The sequence below is a fragment of the Myotis lucifugus genome, unplaced genomic scaffold (assembly GCF_000147115.1).
Source record: "Myotis lucifugus unplaced genomic scaffold, Myoluc2.0 scaffold_149, whole genome shotgun sequence".
NCBI classification, from domain to species: domain Eukaryota; kingdom Metazoa; phylum Chordata; class Mammalia; order Chiroptera; family Vespertilionidae; genus Myotis; species Myotis lucifugus.
Window position 1 is genome coordinate 1,778,403 of NW_005871197.1, and position 8,950 is coordinate 1,787,352.

Below are 8,950 nucleotides of genomic sequence, written 5' to 3' on the forward strand. Positions count from 1 at the left end.
ATACCAGCCGATCTCAATCCTGTCAATTTCTATTACAAGGGTTAAGGTGTTTCTCATCTCCATTCCAGGGAGTAAAGACCATGTAGCTTGATTACCCGCCTGGCACTTAATTAAGGGGTTGTATCCCCTCCCTAACCTCAGGGAAAGATCCCCACATGGGGAAACAACCTTTCTCGGAGAGGTGACCTTGGTTAAAACACATGGCGCTAAAGGGAGCAAACATATTAACTAGGATGGACCGGCCTCCAGCAAACTCCCCCTTTTTTATTTTTTAAATGATAGCGCATGCAAATCAGCGGCCACCTCTCAGATTGGGCTGTTTAAGACTCGGAAGAAGACTGGCAAGCAATGACAACAAGCATAGCTATAAACATAGTGGATGAAGTGCACAAGGAGCCCCGTTCCTTAGGAGGTTGCCAGCCTCTTTAGTCAAGAGATTTCAGCTGTCCTCAAGTTGTTGGTTTGGTTGTCCTTGTTGGTCTGGCTAGCGGGCGGCATCACTGGCGACGGGCTTCCCGACGTGTCAGCGAGTTGAAGGGCTACATCAAAGGGTCCATCAGGGCCGTGCTTGATGGTGGTGTCGGTGTCCAAGGAGGAGTAAGCTGTGTCCTCTGGGTCAGCTGTTATGGAGGATGGAGGGTAGTAGAGAGAAAAAGAAAAGAAAGCAAAAGAACTACAAGGCATGGAAGTGTTTAGAAAAAAGAGGAAGAAGAAAGGGAAGAAGGCAGCATCCTGCTCCAGCCCTTTCTTTCAGCTGCCCCTTTCCCTGTGGTCCAAGGTAGAAATGGGAAACAAGTCCTGTTGCAGTGAAAGGGAAGCTGCTGTCAGCCAGGTCTCTTATCTAGGTACTGATCTCAGCTGGACCAAGTCTCTTTCTGTTCCCGATATGAGCTGGGCCAAGTCTCTATTCGTTATCTGGGTCCCTATCTGGGCTGGACATGGGAAGCGAGAAGCAGCCATGGGGGAAGGAGACCTTCCTCAGAAGGGGCGAGTATTCAAGCCCCTGCACCATTGGGGGGGTGAGGATCTGTGCCCCACCTCTGTTGAACCCCAAGTTCTCTCCTACTGGCCCCTCTGTGACTGTGCCTGTCTTAGGTTGTTCCTCCCTGAGGAATCTTACCCGTCTTTGACTAACCAGCCAAGCTCCGGGGCCAAGCAGGGTGATGTGAGGTTCAGTTCTGTCTCCTTAGTAGTCTATGTCCCTCTGGCCTCCATGCCCAGCAACTGCCTTTGGATCCCCTCGCCTGCTGGCGGGGTCCCGGCATTGATCACATATCTTGGGGAACCCAGGTTTCTTCTCCAGAGAGAACCCAGCTCACTCCATTGGGCGAGAGACAGATCCATGGTACCAGCCACCGTGACCTCAGCATTAACAGAGAACTCAGGCAACAGCTGTGGGCAATTGGATTGTGAGAAGAGGGTCCCTCTTGACACAAGGGCAAGAGGGGCCAATATAGGACAAAGGAGAGTCCCGGGACAGGGCTTTCTCAGCCCAGGATGTCAGGCTCTTGGCACAAGACAACTCCACGTATGAGGCATATACCAAACACCCCCAGTCACGGCAGAAAAGGGAGGTGCCCTTCTTGGAACAGTAGGGTAGGGAGATTCTAGAAAAGGCTGTGTTCAGGAGAGAAGGAGAAAGGCCAAAGAACCAGCAAACAAGTAGTCAGATTAAGAAAAAAAAAAGAAAAAGAATAAGAGATGTGGGGCAAAGCTGGAACATAAGGACAGACAAAAAGGAGGCACATGTGATCCTTCCAATGGACAGGTGGTTCCAGCTCAGGGCTGCACATCTGCTGCAGACGGGCACTGGTCAGGTGTGCTAGGTTGAGGCGGAGATGGAGGGCGGTGAGACATAAGGTCGGACTAGACGGTCTGGAATCCACACAGGTGAGTCTGCGTCCTGTGGAAATATACAAGCATATCCTCTCCCCCGGGTTAAAAGTACATCAGGTCCCTTCCAGGCTCCTGTAAGCAAGTCTCTCCATTTGACGAGGACTTTAGGTTTAGTTAGATCAGGGTTCCAATGCCTGTACATCGGGGAATTTCCCTCAGAATCTACATTTAGTATATTAATTACAAATAAAGTATGTTGTAGAACATGATGAGGAGAGGAATATTTAAACTCATTTTCTTGTAATTTTTTAATTTGTGTTTTTAAAGTTTGGTGAGCCCTTTCTACTATTGCTTGGCTTTGAGGATTGTAGGGTATGCCTGTAGTATGTGCGATGCCAAATGTAGAGCATAAGTTTTTCAAAGCTCTAGAGGTATAGGCAGGCCCATTGTCTGTTTTAAGTGCCCTTGGTAATCCTAGGTAGGAAAAACATTGGAATAAATGTTGACTTACATCTTTAAAGGCTTCTCCTGTACGTGCAGAAGCAAGGATAACATGAGAAAAGGTATCAATACAAACATGCACATAGCAAAGTTTGCCAAAAGATGGGACATGAGTAACATCCATCTGCCATAAGTCACAGGGCCTAAGTCCTCTTGGATTAACTCCAGTAGCAGGGCTAGGAAAATGAGTAGGACAATGGCCGCAGTCACGTACAATACTTCGAGCAGCTTCTCTAGATATGCGATAATATAGACGGAGAGCAGAAGCATTTTGATGATGAATGGCATGAGACCGCCGGGCTTCTTCTAGAGCTGTACAAACTATTGGGCGAGTTAGTAGATCCGCCTGATAATTTCCTTCGCTTAAGGGTCCTGGTAGACAGGAATGAGCTCTAATATGTCCAATATAGAAAGCCTTTTCTCATTTATGAATGTAAGTTTGTAGCTGAGTTAACAAAGAGAAAATGGCTGTTCTTCCTTGTGGGAGAGAGGCGGTCTCAATATGAGGAAATAATTTAACTATATATTGAGAGTCAGTGTACAAGTTAAAGGGAACCTGTTGCAATTGTTCAAAGGCATAAATGACTGCCAAAAGCTCTGTTCTCTGGGCTGACGTCTCTAGGGTTTGTTGAACATGGGTTATTGAGTCAATGATTGTTACTGCCTTACCATTAGAGGAGCCATCTGTGAATACTAAGGAGGCAGGAGGTGATAATGGCTCTTTTGAACATTTAATAAGAAATATAAATGGATGTAGGGAGAGAAATTGCAATATAGGTGATCTTGGCAAATGATGTAAAATTTGTCCTGGGAAGTTACCTATAGCTATTTGCCACTCTTCTTCAAATTGTAATAGTGTGTCTAATTGTTCTCTTTTATAAGGTATTATTATCTCAGTAACTTCTCTTCCAAAGAGTTCGATACTGCGGAAAGAGTTCGAATAGCGACACATGGCGCTAAAGGGAGCAAACATATTAACTAGGATGGACCGGCCTCCGGCAATAAAGACACAGAATAAGGAAAGGACATAGCATTCAATTATGTTTCAAAAGAAACATCTTTAGGTGGGAGGAGGAACAGCTGATTCTTTATATATGCAGAGAAAAGTCATTTAGAAGTGGCTCCTTACTTTCAGTGCAGAACCTTTCTGTGTAGGGCAATATCAGTATTCTATCACATCATGTTAGAAGTAAGAATCAGAACACAGGGCAACCACACAGACAGTCTTTGCTCTAAGTAAATAGTAACAATCTTTTCTGCTCTAGAAACCTAGTGTATTTATTTGGGATAATGTTAATAAAAATACTAAAACTTAAAATCCTGTGAATTTGATTTATGCTTGTTCTATGAATATATTTGAATCTATGTTTTATTTTGAGTAAGTCTACAGATGTTTTAAGCATTGATGCCCCAAAAAATGATTGTTAGTGAAGCAAATATGGAATTGCAGTAATATTTTCACAATGCATTTATAAGTTATTTTGTATAATAACAATCATTGAAACATCACCAAAGTATTTTATTTTTTTAAATATATTTTTATTAATTTCAGAGAGGAGGAAAGAGAGAAAGAACAATAGTAACATCAATGATGAGAGAGAATCATTGATCAGCTCTCTCCTGCACACCCCACACTGGGGATTAAGCCCACAATCCAAGCATGTGCCCTGGACCAGGAATCAAACCAAACCATGACTTCTTGGTTCATAGGTCAATGCTCAACCGCTGAGCCATGACAGGGATCACCAAAGCATTTTTAAAATCACAGAAAGCATTCAATTATTTATCTGTTTTATTATTCTAATTTTCATTCTTAACTTCATGCACCCAGCAGGGAGCAATATGAAAGCTTAGAAAAACATGACGGTATTGTTGAGCTTTTAAGCCTTAAGAAAATAAACAAATTGTATAGTATTCATCAAGAATTACATTTAGTCCATTAATTTAATTAAGTTGAAAATAAATATTCTCATTAATACTATTTCAAAATACCTTCATCCCTTTTGTTTGAAGATGATATTTGCTATGTGTTCATGAAGATATGACTAAAATAGCATAGATCAACTCCTGCCTTGGAATTCCTGAGGCCAAAGATATATTTTTGATAATGATAATATTTTGTGAGGTGAATTCTTTTACACTGAGCCTGGACACTTTGCCACAAGGAATTTCTATACTGAGGATTGAAATCACATCATCTGGATTGCTCTGAATATCCTCAATAAAGTAAATCCTGAAAGTTCTTAATAATATTTATTTACTTTTCTACAAATTTAATTTTCCTACAGTAATTTGCATAAAACTTAAATATGCAACTAAAAAATTTTTACATATCTATACAGACTCCAAACTTCCACTTACATCAAGATATTGAATATTTCCATAACCTCAGATAATTTCCACATTCCCCTTTCAATCAATATTTCCATCCCATACTCAACTCAGGGCAATAACTATTTTGACTGGCACTACGGGTAATGTTCAATAGAATTTAAGATATATCTCTTACTCACCTCACAATGCAGGTAAGTTTCTAAAATATCCTGAGACCAGACAGCAAGGTAATTAATTACTTTTAAAGTAAACCAACCTGAAAATGTGACCTACTGAAAATATTCGGTGATCCATTTTTACAAAAGATGGCTAATCACCTTAGCTGGTTTGGCTCAGTGGATAGAGCATTCGCTTGCAGACTGAAGGGTTCTGGGTTTGATTCCTATCAAGAGCACATACTTGAGTTGCAGGCTTGATCCCCAATTGGGGGTGTGCAGGAGCCAGCTGATCGATGATTCTCTCTCATCATTGATGTTTCTATCTCTCTCTCCCTCTCCCTTGCTCTCTGAAATCAATAAAAACATCGCTAATCATCTAATTTTCTTGTAAAGATTTCTTAAGAAATAGTTTCAAGCCATGCACACTGAGGTGCCAATGAAACCACATTTTCAAGTGTTCAGCATATGAGAAAGCAAAATTAACAGACTAATAGGAAAAACAAAACAAAACACCATAAATCAAATAAAACAGAGAGCATGCAGAAAAATGTGAAAAATAAATTAAAGATGAACTTCAGGAAATATTCTATAATCTTCAGATATCTTATTAAATATATTAAGGATATGATGCAAGAATAGAATACTATGACAAAAATGAACAATAAATGGAATAATATGATTATAAAACATAAAACTATGTAAGAGTTGTTAGCCATAGTTAAAAAAATATTCCAAAGAATAGAAAAAAGAAAGAAATAAGACAGCAATTATTGGAAAAATACATCAATTCAGAGGTTCTGCATTTGACTAATGTTTGTAGAAAAAAATGACAACACATAAAACCATGAGTAATAAATAACTAAAAACAGGATACACAAAAATCACTGGTAGTGATGGATATAAATCTATAAGTAAATGTCCTCTGAATGAGCAGCCCAATAAATATGTCAAAATATACACTGAGAATCATTAGTGTGTATTTTTTAGAGACCAAGAAATAAACAATCTCAAAAGCTTTCTGAATGAAAAAGGAAGATAGGGAAATAATTAATTCTGGTGAAAGACATTGGTACAAAATGGTGTGAGTAGTTGCAATATGAAGGAAATGAAGAAATTACTTTAAAATTCTGAATGCGATTGATTGATACTAGTAAGAACTAGTTTTAGTTGGAAACTATTCATAAATGGGTAATAAGTAGGACACGTGGGCTCAAGGAAGATTGTAATGTTCTGTGTGTACATTTGCATATTTGTATTTATATTTTTCTAAAAGAGAGAGATATTCAAAAATATATTTAGATTTATAAAAATGTAATAGAAAATATGACATTGTCAACATAGTGGATGGAGAGAGATAGCATATTGCACACTCCTTTTATTTCAACATTTTACAAAATATGATTATTGCATTATAAGCACTTCTAACAAATATATGTAATTTATTTTTACATATACTCATCCAAATCAATATTTGAGAATATTCACACAGAATCTATGTAACAACAAATTATTCATACAATTTAGAACAACCATGTCAAACTCACAGGCTGCAGGCTGCATGCAGAGTACAAGGAATATTTTTGTGGCCCAGCCAATATAACAGTATGTAAGAAACGTTTTAATACAAATTTTGTAATTTAATTTTTACAATATCCTGTTACACATAATTATTAATAACAAACTACAACGTTCGCTAATGACTGATTACTATAATCGTGTTGCATTTATTCCCTTACACACCTTATGTGCAGGCACAGCATTTCTCTCCACTAATACCAGCAGCGAATATTTTAGCAGCCAGTTGCCACATCATTAGTCTTGGACTGACTTGTTTGGAGTGAGCAACAGGAAATATTTTGCTTTCGGAGAACAAGAAAAATGGGTTTATTTGCATTATGTTTATTAATTTGTGCTGTTATTCAGTGTCTGCTAAGTTACTGTTCAAGAAAAAAATATTAATTTCTATTAAAATGTTCTATTATTTTATGTTAACAACTAATTTATTTCAGCCCTTTGTATTCAGCATGTTCTCTTCTTTTCCTAGTTTGCAGAGAGTATTTATCAAAATAAACCTACGTTTCTATGAAAATTGAAGCTTTTGGTTTTTTTTTTTTTGGCCCACATAAAATTAAACCTTATTTATTTGGCCCGTGTTAGCCTTTGAGTTTGACATGCTTGATTTCGAGCATATAAAAATACACTATGGACAGATGTTTATGTTTTTTCTTTCTTAAATATCATTAAACATTTATTTCTAAGGAATATACGGAGCTATATAAGTATTAACCTTCTCATTTGTAAGAAGGTTCTTATAATCCATGAGAGAAATCAAATATAACTTTAAATATCTTTGTATGGTTTGGTAAGTTTAAGAATTTTTTCAAAGGTATAGATTCCGTGTGTCAAATATTTATGGTAAAACATGACCTGTACATTATTTATGGACACTACAAATCATTTTAATGAAAAAAATCTGTATCTGAACTATTACCACAGATTCTGTTTTGTCAGTTACCTATTCGTTTCAATTTTCCCTGCTTCAGCTCCCAAAAGAAGCTGTTATTTCCATATTCCTATCTGTTTGCCACAACTCAAAACAAGTGGGTAATAAATCAGTGAGAAGGGCAATTTTACAGTAGATCAAATATAAAACGCTAGACATGGAGTGCACTGAAAAATATTGTTTCATCATCAGAATGACCTATCATCACTAAAGACAGCCATAATGCAGTGAAAACTGCATTGAACTTGACATTCAAAAGACCTGGCTTACAGATCTGCTTCTCCCTACTTGTATGAACTCGACCAACTCACTGATGATTTGTGAGTCTCCTTTGTTTTTTTAATAAAACTTGAATTGTATTAGGTTGAATTATATAAAATTGTCTCTATTTGACCGTTTTGACCTATAAGAACAATAATTTCAGACGATTCATTCTTACAGAAGGCACTTCATTCTGTTGCTCTATGTACAAAATCAAAAAATAAATATGAAAAAGTTGATAAAATGCCAGATGTGAGCATTAAGTTAGTCTACTTGAACATATTCTATTTAAATTTAAGCTATATTGTCAGCATCACAATTTCTGTTGAAGAGTTTTTGTCTAAAATCAAATAAGAAAGAATATATTAATAATATAGTCTGTTTAAAATTATTGCTGTTAAATCATTGTGGACTTCTTAAAACATAAAAACTTGGGGAGTTACCAGGGTCTGGCCTATAGAGGGACTTTCAGTCCCACCAACAACACAGAGCAGGGTAAGGATTAAAAAAGGATAGAGAAGCTGTATAGCCTCAGAGGCCAACCCAAAAACACTGCCACCCAGAGGCTGAGCCACAAACTGACTCTTAGGTGAATACAAATTAAGACAGACTGGATCACAAATATGGCCTGCTTTAAAATCAGGACTGTGATTTACAACACTGAGGAACAGTGTAATGCAGGGAAATTCAACACTCTCCTAAATACCTGGCAGGACTAAGGCGAACCAGGCTGAAGAGTAGAAGAACCGAAAGACCATCACTACTGCAAATTTTTTTTTCTTTTTTTTTCTTTTTTCGCCTTTTTACTAAGAAACCAATTTTTTTTTCTTTTTCTTCTTTTTCCATCACCTGATTTTACCCTTTCAATTACCACATTTTTATTTTTAACCAGTATTATTACTGCTACCATTTTACCATTTTTTAAAGTGCCATTTTATTTTCTCTTTATTTTCTTTTGGGATTAGCGTTCTCCATTCTATTTTCATCGTTCCTTTAGCATTAATTTTCCCTATCTTAATTTCACCTCTTTGCTAAAACCCTCTTCCTTACTTTTCCCCTTTTGGTGTCCTGTTTCTCTTACCCTATTCCTGCTTCAGATTTTCCCAATTCCATCTTTTTACCCCCTGTCCAATTCCACCCTACTTATATATCCTATTTCCAATCTACTGCTCTAAATCCTTATACACCTATTCTTTATCCTTCTTCACTTTCCAAACATTTTTTTTCTCTTATCTTTCTATTGTTTTCTTGATTGTTGAATATATTGGGCTTTGTTTTTTTTTTTATTTGTTTGTTTTTTTTGTTTTGTGTTTTTTCTTCTTTTTTAGGACTGGTTGTGAGGTTGTTTTTCTTTTTC